This window comes from Rhinolophus sinicus, chromosome 7, assembly GCF_057876585.1.
Source record: "Rhinolophus sinicus isolate RSI-liver-muscle chromosome 7, RSI-T2T, whole genome shotgun sequence".
Classification (NCBI taxonomy): domain Eukaryota; kingdom Metazoa; phylum Chordata; class Mammalia; order Chiroptera; family Rhinolophidae; genus Rhinolophus; species Rhinolophus sinicus.
This window is the reverse complement of record NC_142507.1, coordinates 19901351-19918504: the sequence shown is the minus strand read 5'-3', so window position 1 is coordinate 19918504 and position 17154 is coordinate 19901351. Positions and strand designations below refer to the sequence as shown.

Below are 17154 nucleotides of genomic sequence, written 5' to 3'. Positions count from 1 at the left end.
ACTTACTAAAGCTACTTAATTGATATTCCACTTCAAATTCAAATTCACTACGTCATGAACGTCTCACCTGGTCTTCCTCCTAAACCAGCCTCTCTCCTGGCTTTTCTTCTGGAGTATCACTGAGCTTCCATTACGAGGGAACCATCTTTGGAAAGCAAAGCCTTGCAGAATCACCTGAAGTCCTGGACACTGACTCATTAAGTGTTTTTGTTCTTTGACTTTTTCATATTTGCCCTTTTTGGTCTTTCCTATGTTCCAAGTTAAGTCCCCATCTTCTTTTATCACATAGTACTGCTGATGCCACCTCTGATTGGTTGTTCTGTCCCTCAGGTGTTTTTTCAGTCGACCTTGAATCCTGCCTATAGCTGGAGTTTGATAAAATACCATCTTCATGTCACCATCATTTTAGGAAAACATTGTACTAACTCCCAAGACTGTGGGGGTAAAAGGTACAGATGTGGTAGGCTAGGCACTCACCTTCCACAGTCAGGTTCGAATTATCTTGCCAGCCGTTACTGTTCTCCCTGGAACCCCTGTCCTCAGCTATATTGATCTACTTGGGATCTGGAATGCTTTTGTGCAAACCCTGTTCTTTTCCTTTGCTCACACCCTTCCTTAAGATCTATGCCCCCTTTTCTTCACTTAGCCAAGTAATGGTAATACATGCCAGTCACTGAGCATGTGCTGTGTACATGGCAAAATGCTGAGCACAGCATATTTGTGTCACTGACTCATCACCATGACCCTATAATGTTGGTACCTTTCTATTATTATTTGTATATTGATGTTCTCCTGGTACCTGCTTCATGGGGTTTTGGCGAGAATTAAATGAGACAGTTCCTACAAGGGCGTGGAGCAGTGCCAGGCTCATGGTGCACTCCGTACATTCTGTCATTGTCCTTTTCATTATTCCTCTTTGGCAGATGAGGACACTGAGAGGCAGCTGTGCAGGCCACACCACCAGTACGTGGGGGTACTGGACTGGGCACCGGCGTGTGTCACTGTGCACTGCAGGTCCCTCAGTGCTGTGACGGTGATTCTTACTAGTAAATAGGCCGCTAGTCTTTAGACTTTTGTTTTTACTTAGGAATAAATGGTTACTCATTAGTTACTGAGTTAAAGCACTGAAATTTGATACTCATAAACTGAAAAGGCCCCATTACTAATTAAAATGAGTGTTCCACTTGGCTTTCCTGAATCCCCTGTGGGCTGTCCAGCAGCCGAGCAGCTGGGGACCCCATTGCCAGGTAGGATGCCTGCCTTTTGGGACAAAGTACATCAGCAGATCTGCTGGTGGTATTCCACTCCTGCCTCCCCCTCCCCACATGTTACTTCGTGTATTTGCAGAATAACTGCTGCTATACAGTGTTTATTCACGCTGTAAACCTCCCCTCTTCTCTGTGTAGTCCCAAGCGGCAGGGTGGCCCCCTCTCCTAGTGAAATGGACCATAGGAAAACTAAAGACTTATCTCGTGCTTCCTTTTAAAGGCAAAGTTCTAACTTGAATTTATAGTATTTATTTTAGATCTCACAGTTAGTTTTGAATTATCAACAAGGATTTTTGTTGTTGTTTTATTTTTAATGGTGGTAAAAAAACACACCACATAATATAAAATTTACCATCTTAATAATTTTAAGTGTAAAGTTCTCAGTGGTGTTTTATTATTGTTGTACATTATTGCTTTTTAATTTTTGTGTGTGTTTATTAGCCATGTCTCTCCAGCTGGTATGTAAACTACTTACGGGTTTGGGTCAGGTATTGTCTATTTCACTACATTCAATCAGTGCATTCATCATGTGCCTATTATTTCTAAGCACTATATTTTTCGTCTCTGATTTTGTTTAGCACACAGTAAATGTTAAACATTTGATGACTGAGTTTAGAAAATTTTTTTAGGAATATTTTTTAGTGGTGGAATTTGAAAACAGCTTGTGTGCAGAGTCACAGGTTACCATTTTAAAATGCCAAATAAGACGAGCTTTATCATGGGGAATTTTCTCACTTAAGAAAACCATTGTAGAGTAATTGGGGATTAAGATTTTCATTTATTTCCTGAAGGACTGGTATGATAGATTGTGTATGTGTGTGTATGTGTGTGTGTGTGTGCGCGTGTGCGCGTGTACTTAAATTTAAGTCAGTTTTTTCTATTTAATCACTTTATCTTCCCAAGAATACGGTTATTGTCATTTTACATTGCTGGATCAAGAATGAAAGACTTAGTGTGTTTGATTTAGGTCTCAAACTCTCATATACACTATTCTGTTTCTGGGGAGTCAGTTTGGTTTTATCCATTGATGGACAGAAATTTTGTCCATTGATGGACAGGGAATATTATTTTGTTCACTAACTTCGAAAATTCTTTCTATTTATGGAATTTTCGAAGTTAGTGAACAAAATAATATTCCCTGTCCATCAATGGAAAAAATTTATTTGTACTCAAACTATTGTATTAGAGATGTGCAAACCTAATTGTGACAGATTAATAAGAGTGTCAACCACCTCTCATATTTAAACAGACTGGATAGAAGCATATCATGAAAAGCTAATTTTCTTTCATTAAAAAAATGTAGTTGGTCATAGTTCTTAGGGACACAATAAATGTCAGAATTACTCTTAATCAGGTCAGATGTTTCTGTTCAACTGAAAATAGTCTTGGACAGACATATGGATGGAGGAATAGATGGATAGATGGATGGAGATATACACTTTCTTAATTGGTCGCTCACCACCATCCACCAAACATTATATAATTCCCAGGCTACACTGTATATTATAGTGTGTGTGTGTATCACATTGTTGTACTGGTGGAAATTACTTGTTTCAATTCTTAATAGGCTTGTTTCTCTCTCTTAATAGACTGTAGATGACTGGAAATCAGTACTGACATATACCTACTTTTTTTAGTGCCTAGCAGAAAGCCATGGAGTAGAAATGAAACAAATATGTATAAATTGAAATAACAGTAGGATTGCTTAGAAAAGCAAAATGAAATGCAGAATATTTACATTTTAACAATTAATGTTTACTCTTAAGAAAAACAGTGGGCAAACATCCCCTAATATTTACCTTTTCTTGTAACAATATGTGGTTGGCATGTTTCTCTTAGCGTTCCCTGCAATTATTCAACAAGCACATACATAAAGGTACTGTATATAGTAGATAATCAATTACTATTTTGATGAATAAAAGATGAGCACTTTTCTTAATACTTATATGTCATAGAAATCTAAATAAATTACAGTGTTGATGTTGCTGTTATTGATATTAATATTAGTAAAATATCGTGGAAACATTTCTGAGAAATATTGCATATCTGTGATGATCTTTAGAATAGTCACTGTAATTAAAGATTAGTATGTTCTGCTTGTTCTCAGATTTCATGATTTTGTAGGAAGGATACATTTTTCTTTCTTTTTCACTTATTGGTTGTACATTCATGCCCGCGAGGACAGTTGATGGGAGGTGCTTTTAGGGTAATGTTATTTTCATGTGAGTAGACTGAGGCTAGATTTAGAAGAAAGCATAGTTTTCTATCGCTGAGTAACAAATTTCCACAGAATTCCACAGTCATTTCTTAAGTCCATCATGGCTCAGGTGGGTTCCCTGCTCAGTGTCTTACACTCAGGGTGTTGGCCGGACTGCACTCTTGGTTAAGGCTTTGGGGAAAGAATCTGTTTGTAAGCTCAGAGGTTTTGGCAGGATTGAGGTCCGTGTTTCCCGGCTGTGGACCAAGGACTGCCATCAGTTTCTAGATGTTTCTAGAAGCTATGCACAGGTCCTTGCCCTGGGCCTTCTCATGTGCCCTCACAATCTTTCGCACAATATCACAGCAGGATCCCTTATCACTTTTAATCCCTCACTTTTAATTTCTTTGGTTTCTCTTCTGTAACCAGCCAGAGAAAACTCTCTGCTTTTAAAGGATTCATGAGATTGGGCTAAGCCCGTCTGGACAGTCTTCCTATTTTAAGGTTAATGTGCCATATAACATACCTAATCACGGGAGTAAAGTCCATTACCTTTTCTGTCCTGGGACTGGGCAGGCAGGATATACACAGTAGGGGGTAGGAATTCCTGGGGTCCCTGTTAAAATTCTGCTTCCCCAGAAAGTTCAACTAAGACGCTCAGGAAATGCCACATTTACCGCCATGCTTATATAATGCTTTTACTTGGAGAGGCTGAAGACCATGTTTTATGAACTTTCTTCTTTCTTAACCGTACTGTATTTCTAAGGGAAAGAGAAGCAGCCTGTTCTTCCTATAGAGAGATGTTTTTACAGTCAGTAGGGCTTAGGATTTGATGATTGTGGTTTGCACTCATCGGTCTGTATTCTGGCAGCCAGTCACGCCGGGGCCTGGCCAGACGAGGACTGGCATCAAGTGGGCAGAGCCTTGCAATTAACACAGAAATCAAACTGACCCATGTTAAGGGCTTAATCCAGGTTAAGAACTTGACGTGCACGGCCATCGGGAGAACTGTGAACTTGACAAATTAGGCCTCAAGGAGTGGCCCTGAGTTCCTGACCAGAGGTGTGACTTGCCAGATCACTGTTTTTGTCAGGTTAACCTGGAAACTGTATATAAGGTTAGAGAGGGAAGCCAGAGGCAGAATCCAGCCGGGAATTCAGAAGTGAATGCTCATTTATCAGTGGCAAGGGAGATTTAGAAATTTATTATGTTCCTTGAATTATGTTAATAGTGATAGTGCTAGTGAAATAATTTGAGTGGGAAAGCTTAAACTAGATAAAAGAGAGAAGCAGCCTCCCTTACATGGCCTGTGATCACCTGAGTAGCATGCTGTTACTTTCAGTGGAGACAATGTACAAGTGGTTTGTAGGCTGCATGTCAGGTAAATCTTCAATTTGTTATAGAACTTGCATTTGCAGTTGGGTTTATGAATATTGTTTGAAGTGCATGCACATTTTTATCACCTAAAAAACATCACTAACCAGAGGCATATGGGGTAAAAAGGATGATGCCCAACGTGTATTTTATGTGGAGTTGTAGTTCACATTTATAGCATTTGGCCTTGCCTGTTCCTCTACCGCTTGCAAAAAGCAATATTCCTTTAAATGAGGTGGATAATGGATCTGTAACATTTATTACTTTAGTGATAGGATGTTCATTGCTTCTGAATACCATACTTCTCTCTTTGTTTAAATCACCAACCTAGTCACAGGCTCGTGATTTCCTTGGACACAGTTTTCAAAGGGAGTTTGGCTTTTGCTTCCCATTTCCTTCACTGTTTGGCTGAAGAATTTTTAAGATCAGACAAAGAAACAAACATAGAGGTCAACTATGAGCCTGGGAACCAGAGAGAAAAGGTAGCTGTTTTCACATAAGTATAAAATTCTGCTTTTGCAAATCCATGTGGCGTTCTCACCACATAGTTGGCTGATAAAACTATAAATAAACTAAAACTGTATAGCTTTGTTACCAGGGGAAGGCGAACATTTAGCTTCATTTGTGAGTAAACAAAGTTCTGATGCAATACAGTGACAGTAGGAAAAGGTCAGAGGCATCTGCAGCTTAGCAGTAAATCAAAGATGTTAACATGCTGACGTTTTTGAAGCAAACCTACGTAGTAAATCATTTATTTAACCTATAAATATTTATTGATAACCTGCTCCGAACTAGGTGCTGTTTTTCTACAGGCTGGGGATAGAGCAGTAAACAAAAACAGACAAACAGTTTTACCCTGGTGAGGCTTACATTTTAGTGAGGTGAGGCAGAAATACAGCAGGAATAAAATATTTGGTATTTCCGATGATAAAAAGAACTATGGAGGAAAATGAAGCAGAGATCGAGGATAGATGTGTGTGTTGCGGAAGTGGGATGGTGGCATTTTAGCGAAGGTCATAGGCAGAGTTCTCAGATGCCACTGTACTGGGTTGGGGGACTCACAGAGTATGTGAAGGTGATGATATTACTGCTGTGATTATTAGGTTACATTATATAAGACTCCATCTCAGCAGATTTACCTGCTGACCTTGAAGAAATGAGCTGCGAGAGGGCTGGGGGCAGGGACTGTGAGCTGCCTCTAGGAGATGACAGTTGGAGATGACAGGTCCCTCTCAGAGCCAGCAGGAAACCAGGACTCCAGTCCTCCAGGATTGAAGGACTGACTTCTGCCAACAGCCGTGGGACTGGACGGAGAGCCCGAGCTTCTTAAAGGAAGGCTGCCCACAGGACACCTTGATCGCAACCCTGTGAGACCCTGAGCCGAGGACCCCGCTCAGCCATGCCTGCACTTTGACAGAAACTGTGAGATAGTAAATGGGTGTGGTTTTAAGCAGCAGAGTTTGTGGTCATTTGTTTCAGTTTCAAAAGAAAACTGATACAGATGGGGTGCCAGGGAAGTCCTCGCTAGAAGGGGATATCAGAGTCAAGAGCTGCCCGGGGAGAGTATGAGCCAGGTAGCCTTCTGTGGAAAGGGCTCCAGGGGGTGGGAGCAGTCCCAGAGGCAGAGGGGGCCTGGGAGTGCTTGGAGGGGGAGGTCATGCTGTGGGAAGTGAGGTCAGTAAGTTTGCTTGGAACTAGGGTGGAAAGGGCCATTGAGCTGTTAGAGTTTTGGCTTTTGCCCTGAAGGCAGTGGGAAGTCATTAGAGGGTTTTGGACAGAGGAGTGATGTGGTCTGACCTTCATTTTAGCAGAGTGTCTGTGGCTACTGTGCCGAGACTACACAAGAACGGTAGGACAGGTGTCGTAATTCAGAGCGCAGGTGATAACAGCTTGGGCCAGGGTCCAGCTGTACAGGTGGTGAGGAATGGTCAGGTTCTCAAAACATTTTGAAAGTTGAGTGTATGGGATTTAATGACAACTTGGATGTGAGGTGTGATGGAAGGAGAGCCATAAAGGATGACTCTGGGTTTCTGGCCAAAGTACCTGGACGGAGAATGCTGCCATTAATTGACAGAGGGGAGTGTGGTGGGGGACAGGTTTGGGAGGGGGTTTAGCAGCTCAGTTCTGGACCCCTTAAGTTGGCGCTGCTGATGACATGCAAATGGAGATACTGGGTTGCCATTGGATATACCGGTCTGGAGGTCAGGGGAGAGGAGGGACTGGAGACATACATGTGAGAGTCATTAGTACATAGATGGGGGCTGAGCCATTAGGTTCCTAAGACGGTCACTACTGATAGGCAGGAAGAAGGTTTACGACCCGAGCTTTGGTGCTGCAGTAAAATATTTTCAATGATTTTATTTCAGTAACTTTTACGTTTTATTATAAGCTTTTGCTCAATTTTTGGCCTGACTTAAAATATTTTCTTTTCCTCTCCAAAACTTCAGCTCACTTAAGTTTTTTTTCTGTTTGCTTTCAAGATACAGAATTCTATGTTGGACCCTGGTGGGTGGGGAGTGAATCTGAATATGAAACCCCTCTTGTCACCTACTGATCAGAAGATTCTAGCACCAGCTAGGGGCATTTTATAGCCAAAGGGCCAGATCCCTCCTTCCTGAGAAGAAATAGATATACTCGTGCAAAATCTCTTTCCAACCCCAGCTGAACAAGAGCAAGAACTTTGTATGTACCTCAACCTAGTTCTCACCTTCATTACTGCAAAATCGGTAAACCATCAGTGTGGTTTTTCAAAATAGTATTTACAGAAGACCCACTGCTAGCTGAGTATAGTTTGCTGTGGTTTTTCACTTGGACACAACTAAACAAATAGTCAAGGATAGGAGGATACCCTCTGGGAATTTAGGAGACAGGAGAAGATTGAGATTGCAAAGAACAGAGCAGCTGGGAGTTAGTTGGTGAGAGTCAGGTCTGGACCCTTTTGTAATCTGTATTTACCCAAAGCCCTTGGACCAGTATATTTGTAACTAGAGGCTCGTCAGAGTTGACAGTAGGTGTGGGGATAACCTCAAAAGTGAAAGGTCTCTACTGTGAATACAAATGTTTTTGTATCAGTTCTCACTTTAGTTTGTAAACTTCTTTTTCAGACTAGTTAAGATATTTATGACATATCTTAAAAATTAACAATTGTTTCACAGCACTTTCTTAGTCCTTCCCTGTTTTGTACCCTCCGTTTTTCTACACCTTATTATCAGATGTTTTATTATAAGCTTCTGCTTATAATAATCAGATGGGTCATTTAGTATTGAATTGCTACATTATCAAAGTAGCACCTTTTTAAAAAAGGATTACACAGATGGTGATATAAAATCTTTGGGAACGGAGACAGGTATTCATACCCTCTCTTGTTACAGAAAGTACTCGAGTGGCAACCTTTGAGAGTTTGGGTTTTGAGTGGTTTGGCTTCTGTAATGACGATGCCAGACCACAGCAGCCATGCTGGTTTTCTCACTGGACAGTGAGCAGAGGAGCCAGAGAGCAACAACGTTTTTCTGTTTGCACCCTTACTTCCTGTGTTAGAAGTCTAGCAGACCTGTCCACCCTACCTGCTGTGAGCATTTGCTCAGATCTGATGCAAGGCAGGTGTGCATTGCTGAGGACCTTGTGTTAGCCAGCTTCATTTGAATAGATTCATTCTTCTTCTGTCCCTCTCACAGCATCTTTTTTTGTCTTTGTCTCTTTCCATTTGGAGTTATGTTCCTTTTTGGCATTTAAATTGTTACCATTCTGATCGAAAGATTACATTTTAATTCATTGTTTTTTAAACCTCTGGACACAAATTCTTTTCTGTCATTTGAGAAGGAGACATCTTCCTTTCTTTTCTCTACTCGTTGGTGTTTTATGTGTTTTTCAAAGCATGGCATTTTCAGTGCCCCTTTGAAGTTGAGGGAAGCAATTGTGCTCTTAAGTGACAGAAGTGACTTTTTTCTTTTTAAGGTGCCTTGGGCCTGTTGAGATGCAGTCCTGGTCAAATGAAGCCTTCCCTTGTAAGTAGGACACTCATTTTAGCCACCTGGAGTCACACATGCCACATGCTCTGTTTGCAACTGTGATCAGCATTAACTAACACCTGTTAGTTACTGTGCTATGTGCAAGAAAGGATAAACACCTTCAAATCTTGTTTCATGATTAAAATTAGTAACTTCAAGACACTTAAGAAACATTTGCCACATCTAGTATACAAGTAGACACAGTGGTTGCTTTTTATAATTCTTTTTTTGCTCGAAATCTTAGTTTCCAATATTAGAAACAAGATTCCATACTGTTTTAGTCCAGTGTACATGAGAAGGTGGCAAACCATTGTCCATGGGCCAAATCCAGCCCACTCAAGTTTTTATAAATAAAGTTTTATTGGAACACAGCCATGCTCATCTGTTTACATGTTGACTGTGGCTAGCTTCACCCTAGAATGGTAGAGTTGAGAAGTCATGGCAGAGACTGAGGCCTACAAAACTTAAAATATTCACTCTATTTCTAAATATTCACTTTAGAAAAAATCAGCCAACCGCTGGTCTAAAATGTGTAACTTCTTTTAAACAAAATTTTCAGTCGCAATTTTTGAATAATTGATACCTAGCTTTTTAAAGTTGTCAGGATGAGTCCATTGAGAAGATAGCCAATGGGTTATTTTAACAAATAAAATTGAAATGTTTAGCTTTTTAGTACCATTTCAATTTTTACCGTTTATCAAAATTTTTTATTTAATTAATTAATTAATTTTTTAAAAAATTTATTGGGGTGACAATTGTTAGTAAAATTACATAGATTTCAGGTGTACAATTCTGTATTACATCATCTATAAATCCCATTGTGTGTTCACCAACCAGAGTCAGTTCTCCTTCCATCACCATATATTTGATCCCCTTTACCCTCATCTACCACCCCCCTCACCCATACCCTATTGTAACCACTAAACTAGTGACCGTGTTTATGAGTTTTTGTTTCTTATTTGTTGGTCTTGTTCTTTTGTTGTTTTTAGTTTATATACCACATATCAGTGAAATCACATGGTTCTCTGTTTTTTCAGTCTGATTTATTTCACTTAGCATTATAATCTCAAGATCCATCCATGTTGTCGCAAATGGTCCTATATCATCTTTTCTTACCGCCAAATAGTATTCCATTGTGTATATATACCACGACTTCTTTATCCATTCATCTATCGAAGGACATTTTGGTTGTTTCCATGTCTTGGCCAATGTAAACAAAGCTGCAGTGAACATTGGAGCACACATGTCTTTATGTATAAATGTTTTCAGATTTTTTGGGTAGATGCCCAGGAGAGGGATTGCTGGGTCGTATGGTAATTCTATTCATAATTTTTTCAGAACCTCCACACTGCCTTCCATAGTGGCTGCACCAGTCTGCATTCCCACCAACAGTGTATGAGGGTTCCTTTTTCTCCACAGCCTCTCCAACACTTGTTACTATTTGTCTTGTGGATGATCGCCATTCTGAGTGGGGTGAGGTGGTATCTCATTGTGGTTTTTATTTGCATTTCTCTGATGATTAGTGATGTTGAGCATTTTTTCATATGTCTGTTTGCCATTTGTATGTCCTCTTTGGAGAAATGTCTCTCCAGGTCCTCTGCCCATTTTTCAATTGGGTTGTTTGTTTTTTTGTTGTTGAGTGGCATGAGTTCCTTGTATATTTTGGATATTAGCCCCTTATCGGAGGCACTGTTTGCAAAAATCTTCTCCCATTCAGTTGGTTGCCTCTTTTTTTTGTCGACGGTTTCTTTTGCTGTGCAGAAGCTTTTAAGTTTCATATAGTCCCATTCGTTTATTTTAGCTTTTACTTCCATTGCCGTTTATCAAAATTTAACTTAAGAAGTATAATGTGTAGAAATTAAAAAGCATCCAGTCATACTAAAAGAGAACACTGACATTTCTATGTAAACCTAAGTATCAGGTTGCATTTTCACAGGGCTTGATAACGTTTAAAACTAAAATCTTCATGAAGGCATAATTCACATGTCTCCTGAGGTCTCCCTTATAAATTGCCCAAGATGACATGTTTATAGCCTAAAGTGAAGGTTGAATTTGGTTTGACTAACATCAAATGAAAGCTTAGTTTGCATAGATTCCTGTGTGAGTGCGTGTGTCTGTGATGATTTCCACGCTTTTCTGATTGGTTAATTAAATTTTCATACTAATGCGTAGTTTATTTGAACTGTTGTTCCATTTTCCATAGGATTTTGGTTGTTAATGTGTTCCAATGTGATAAGGACGAATCCTTTCTCTCCCAGTGCTCTTTCCATCCCCATCTCCAGTGTAATTGCAGGTATCATTGTGCACCCAGGACCATGAGAGAATGTATTCACCTTATGCTTTGGGGCCTAAGGCAGAACACAAGGCTTAAAGTGAATGGTCTGCCTTTCTTTCCCGTCCGGAGCTGGTAAATGAGAGCAATAGAGGGGTTGTGTTAAGTCTCAAGATCTAATTACTGCTTGGTTTATAGCCACATAGACACCATGGCTGAGGACCAAGTTCATTGCCATGAAAACACACTCAGCTGGTCATGGGCTGCCTAGAGGGCTCTGCTCCCATTTGCTGGCTCCTGCGGATGGTTGCTGCTCTCCTTGGTGAGAGCACCTGGCCAACTCATAGGACCACAGCCCTGGGCAGCCAGGTGAGGACCCCTAGAGCACGAGATGCTGGCATGGGGGAGGAAATTCTGGTCTTTCTTGTAGAGTGTGTGAGAGGAGCTGGGGACACATACAGAGGGAGAGAGAGAGACATCTAGGCAGCAAAACACACTGTTTTCTGGCAAGTCTACTCTTCTCTATTTCATGAACATTGGGAAGACTATAGTCTAGTTTTCTAAGAAATAAAGCTGGAATCTCTGTCCTTTTAATTGTTCTTATTTCTTCTGTTGTGAGTCAAGCTTGAGGATCCAAATTCTCCAAAACAGACTGTTTTAAATCAAGTCCCCTCTTTCTTACCCTCCCACTGCCTTCCCAATCACCTTTTAAAGCTGCTGGGAAGGCTTGGAAGCTCAGAAACAGTAGTGCGATTTCAAAGTTCAAAGGTACACGTTGGGGTGACTGCCAGGGTGTCCCTGGTCCACCACTCACTGGCTGGTGCCTCAAGAAGGTTACTGACCTCAGTCTGTTTCCTCCATTGTTAAATGGTGACAATAGTATCTGCTTCATAGCATTGTTGCAAGGTTTAAATGATTAATGTGTTTTAGAATGGGACCAGGCACATAGAAAGTATTCAATAAAGGTTAGCTGTTCTGGGCCATAACTGAATGAAAGACTGACCTGGTTCTTGTGTTATTTCTTCATTCCTTCACTCCCTCAAAGGTGGCCTCCAGATTGTATTGCTTTGAATTGTCATTTGTAGTATCAATGGGAACAGTTTACCCCATGGGGACAGGTGTTTTATCACTGATATATTTTAGAATTGTCTGCATGGGGCTTTATTATTTTTAAATTATCTAGGGTCAGTAAACCTCCTTATTAGCTGCTGGGGGCCAGCTCCAACGTCCCTCCCCTCCTGAAGCTATGAAATAGCTTTTGATACAGCTATTTTTATTTAAGAAACTACATCGGAATGAAATTAAGTAATTTAACCTGAATTCATATAACTGGTAAGGTGTAGAACAGATATTCAAACCCCACAAGATCTTAACTCAAGATGCTTAGCTGCGTGTTTTTTGTTGTTGTTGTTTGTTTGTTTTTTTTAAATTAAAGATTATTGGGGCGACAATTGTTAGTAAAGTTACATAGATTTCAGGTGTGCAATTCTGTAATACATCATTTATTTATCACATTGTGTGTTCACCACCCAGAGTCAGTTCTCTTTCCATCACCATGTATTAGACCCCGTTTACCCTCTTCTAGAGCCTCCCTTCCTGTGTGTTTGTTTTTAAGAGTGATATACAAGCCATTCAGAAAAAAAGGCAACTTATATAGCATATTTATATAAAATATGTATTTCTTCCAGAAAAGTGCTTTATTACAACCATGAGGCAAATAAAGAAAAATTGGTTAGATAAAAGTTAAAGAGGCAAAAATAACTGGGGGGAAAAGGTGTTTGAAATGGTGTTACCAGTGATTAACTGTTTAAAATAAGTATTTCAAAGGCTTACAAGTAGAAGAAATATTCTCAGGTCCCAATTAAATAATCTCAATATGGAGACACAATATGACATTCAAATAAATAGACTATAACCGTTGTAAATTCATGTAGAATTGTCATCTTTTTTTCTTTATGTATAGTATACTACATATAAATAAGAAATTGGAAGCTTCAGAATTTTATTTTCATTTAAAATAAAAATAATTTTATTAGGATATTAAATCAGTAATAAAACCTTTTTAAAAACTTAGTAAGACTATATTGGTAATACTTGTTTTTTATGTAATATGGGGTATTCTTAGGTAAAATATACAGATCTTAAGTGTACTAGTTTGATAAGTATTTGGGGGTGCCAAGAAATGTATACAAGTGGGCGCTTTGGTCAACGTTGCTCAAGCAGTAGCTCGCTGTAATCAGAAGTGTCTGGACGCTGATGGTAACCACTTTGAGCACCTCTTGCAATTGCAGAAGTCAAATGTGACTTGTATTCATCTTTTTTTATCGGTATATTGAATATTACAGTTTTCATAGTTGTTTCCTTTCTTAAAATGTGTATACATATTTTTGGCATCCTCTCTATGCTTATATCTGAAAAAGAACTTTTAGCCAAAAAAAAAAAAAGAACTGCAAATCAATATCAAAAAGACAAACAATCCAACATGAAAAAGAGCCAAAACTTGAACAGACACTTCATGAAAGATATAAAGCAGACCTATAAATACATGAAAAGATACTCAACATCATTGGTTCTGAGGGACATACAAATTAAAACTACAAGAAGACACTATTTCATAGCCAGTGAAATCAATTTATGTACAATGTAACCACCCTAATAAAGATATAAAACTTTCCATCAGCCCAAAGCCCAGCACAGTCTCTTTTGTCAAATTCTAGTCAATTTCCCTTTTCACTTCAGAAGAAATCATGTTGTGATTTCTATCATAAATTAGTTTTATGATGTTCTTAAATCTATGTTTTTTAATCTACATAAATGGACTCATACAGTAGTAAATATGCTTTGTGCTGGGTCCTTTCCTTCAGTATCATCTCTTCGTGATTCATCCTGATTACTGTACCAGCAGCTCCTTCCTTTTGTTGCTGAGTTTTACCACCATGCGCATACGAGTATACCTGAATTGATTTATCCACATCCCCAGCAATATTTGGTGTTGTCTTTTTATCTCTAAGGAATAGAACAGATTTCACTGGCTGTGAAATGGTATCTTCTGGAAGTTTTAATTTGTATTTCCCTCAAGACTAATGACGTTGAGTAACTTTTCATGTATTTACAGATCTCTTGTGTATCTTCTTTTGTGAAGTGTCTATTCAGGTTTTTGCCCCTTCTTATGTTGGATTTTTGTCCTTTGATACTGGTTTGTAGTTTTTTATTTTTTTCTGCCTATAAGTCAGTCCTTCTTCATATATAAGTATTGGATTATTTTCTCCCATTTAGTGTTTTGGCTTTTCATTTTCTTAGCAGTATCATTTGGTGAGCAGAAGTTTTAAATTTTTTTGCCTTTGTTTGTTTTTTTACCGTTAGTGTTTTGTTTTTTTTTGTGATTCTAGGAAATGTTTACCTGCTCCAAGATGGCAAAAACAATGCTCCTGTGTTTTTTTCTAGAAGCTTTATAGTTTTAGTTTTTAATGTTTAGGTCTATGAACTATCTCTGGTTGTTGATATTTTTGGTGTGAAGTAATGGTCAAGGTTTACTGTTTTTCCAACTGAATATCTAATTGTTCTATCATCATTTGTTGAAAATACCTTTTATTCTCCATTGAAGTTTCTGAGTTCCTTTGTCAAAAATTAGTTGTATATTTATGGATGTATATTTGGACTCTCTTCTGCTTTATCGATCTGTTTATTCTTATTAACACCGCATGTTGGAATTTCAGTGTCTTTATGAAACAGCTGCCCGTCCCCTGGGAGGAGGATACTTTCCTGTCATTGGGAACACAGAGGAACCACCACCTGGATTCCTCATAGTGTTTCCCATTTCCACAAATGTGAAATATCACCAATACATGATTCTGACATGGAATGTTTCAAGTGGAATGTGTTTTGGCATCGGATGACTTCAGTTTGTTCAGATATGAGAAAATTGGTGTAATACATTTCGTTTCACTGCAGTGCAGGTCCAGAAATAATGCTGAAAAGAAATACGTATGAAGGCGTGAGTGAGCACAAACTACAGAGCAGCCCAAAACTAGTAAATCAGATAAGTTAACTGAAATTCCAGTTAATTTCACACAATTGAGACCAACCAGTGTTTACAGTAGCAATGCTTTTATATTGCATTTTCTTGATTGTCAATGGGGTTTTTATTTCCCCTCTGCAAAATACATTCTCCCAAAAGGTACACAGCACACTGCATATTTTGGGAGGACAGAAATTAAGTTATGTTGCAGAAAGATGAAAAAGACGTACAAGAAATTCTATGTAAGTTCCATTGCTGAAAATAAGGAAATTTTAAGAAGAGTAGTCATTACAAATCAAGAAAGATTTTCCTTCTCTGCCTTTCCTCTCTTGGCCTGTCCGGGCTGGGGTTTGAGGCAGGAGGACCCTGCCCATCTATGCAGGCCCCCGCTGTCTCACCTGGAGCTCAGGGAGTTGGAGTATTAATTCTTGTTTATTGGACCACTCATCACTACCGATGGAGGATCAAGGCCTGTAAGATTTTCTACTTAGTTCACCCAGAGAAACCGAGGTCCACTCTTTTGTGTGGATGAACTATGCCCACTGTTGACAAAATGAAAGTAGCTAAACTCTCCCCTCCAGCACCACCACACCCTACCTTCAGGATAATGGAACACCAGGTACTACCTTTTTAAAATCTGGCATTGACTCACATCACATATTCAGATTGTTTCTGTTCCTATTCAACAATAAAAACAAATGTGAAAAGTATGCTTTGTGGAAAGATGATTGAAACTGTAAGAGCTTTTCAGTTTATAAAATGTGTAAATGTCATCAAGATGTCAGGTGGGCAGTTTCTGTCACTGCCCTCTGGACTCCTGCAGCGCTATTCCATTGACCTTTTATTAAATGGTCAATGGAATCGACCTCTTCCATTGGCCGTTTATTCCCATTACAGACATTTCTGCAGTATTAATTTAAAAGCCTTCTATATAATTTAGTAAGCGAACCACTTGTGTAGGCTTGACTCGAGCTTTATGATGAAAAGCATTCATCGTGTGATATTCCATGTACTAGGAATTGACTCTCTTCTTCATTAGAAGACCTGCCTGCAGTGCAATTAAAATAGCTTCTCCCTGAATGGGAGCATTGACTTGGCAAAGATATGAGCAGTCATTCAAGAGGAATATAATCGAATACTTGAAATTTAAATTAGTTTGTAATCTGACTTTGAAAACAAAGTAAAAGAGAAACCTAAGAAAGTTTCCTTCAGGTGAATTCACGTCCTTCAGATCACTTCCAGTTTCAAAGCTAATAACATACACACAATAAAAGTAATATGTAATGAAGCTTATCTTTTCCGTGTACTTGTTCTCTCTGATACACTGATACTGGGCTTAGAAAAGGTGCCCTACATAGAGAGAACCCACATCTGCAAAAATGACTTTCAAATATCACTGGATATTTACACTGTTCCAGTAATGTTTGGAGGAATCACTCTTTTCTTTATTGTGTCCATAAAGCATAAATTGTTAACCCAAGAAAGAGCCTTAAATAAGTGACACAGATTTGCTTCTTTATTTAGAAACTATTCAGATGTCCATATTTTCAAAGGATTATTTCTCTTCAAATAGCTTCTTCCTCATTCTTGAAGGACACAGTATTTTTTCTGTTGAAGTCAGTGAGTGGTAATTGTCACTGCCTTTAACAGGCTTACATAATGAAAAGTTATTTTTTTGCTGTAAAAGAAGACATGGAAAGAGATCTCTACATATGGAAGTAGAAAGAGAAACAGAGGAAATCCAGATACAGAAAATTAGTCCCCATTTATGAAAAATTCAACATTCAAAAAGAAACTGGAGGGTGATTATTTTCAGAAGCAAAAAAAAGTCTTGGCTTTAGAGGTAATTACACATTTAACTATATAGATGGTATAGAGTTCAACTTGCTTCAAGGCAAGTTTCTGTTAAACAAATCCCCATTTGTACATTAATTTCTATTGTGGAACTTAAAAATTGGTCCCTAGATATAATAAAGTTACTTTAAAATGTACACATATAAATGGAAATGCCTTTCTGA

General features: G+C 38.8%; 1 protein-coding gene across 18 annotated transcripts in view; it reads left to right on the top strand.

The window, feature by feature from the left end:
• Positions 1–17154, top strand: part of FAM110B (family with sequence similarity 110 member B) — a 140207-nt gene that overhangs the window by 46974 nt on the left and 76079 nt on the right. For 9 of the 18 annotated variants that reach the window (XR_016021721.1, XM_088799412.1, XM_088799423.1 and 6 more), the window contains one exon: positions 8794–8843. The exons of 6 other annotated variants lie outside the window; for them this stretch is intronic. The gene's annotated coding sequence lies outside the window, so the exon portion shown is untranslated. Of the gene's footprint in view, positions 1–6061; positions 6278–8793; positions 8844–17154 lie in introns of those variants that run through there. 3 more of the 18 variants (XM_019718191.3, XM_088799422.1, XM_074318652.2) reach the window with 2 other exon arrangements.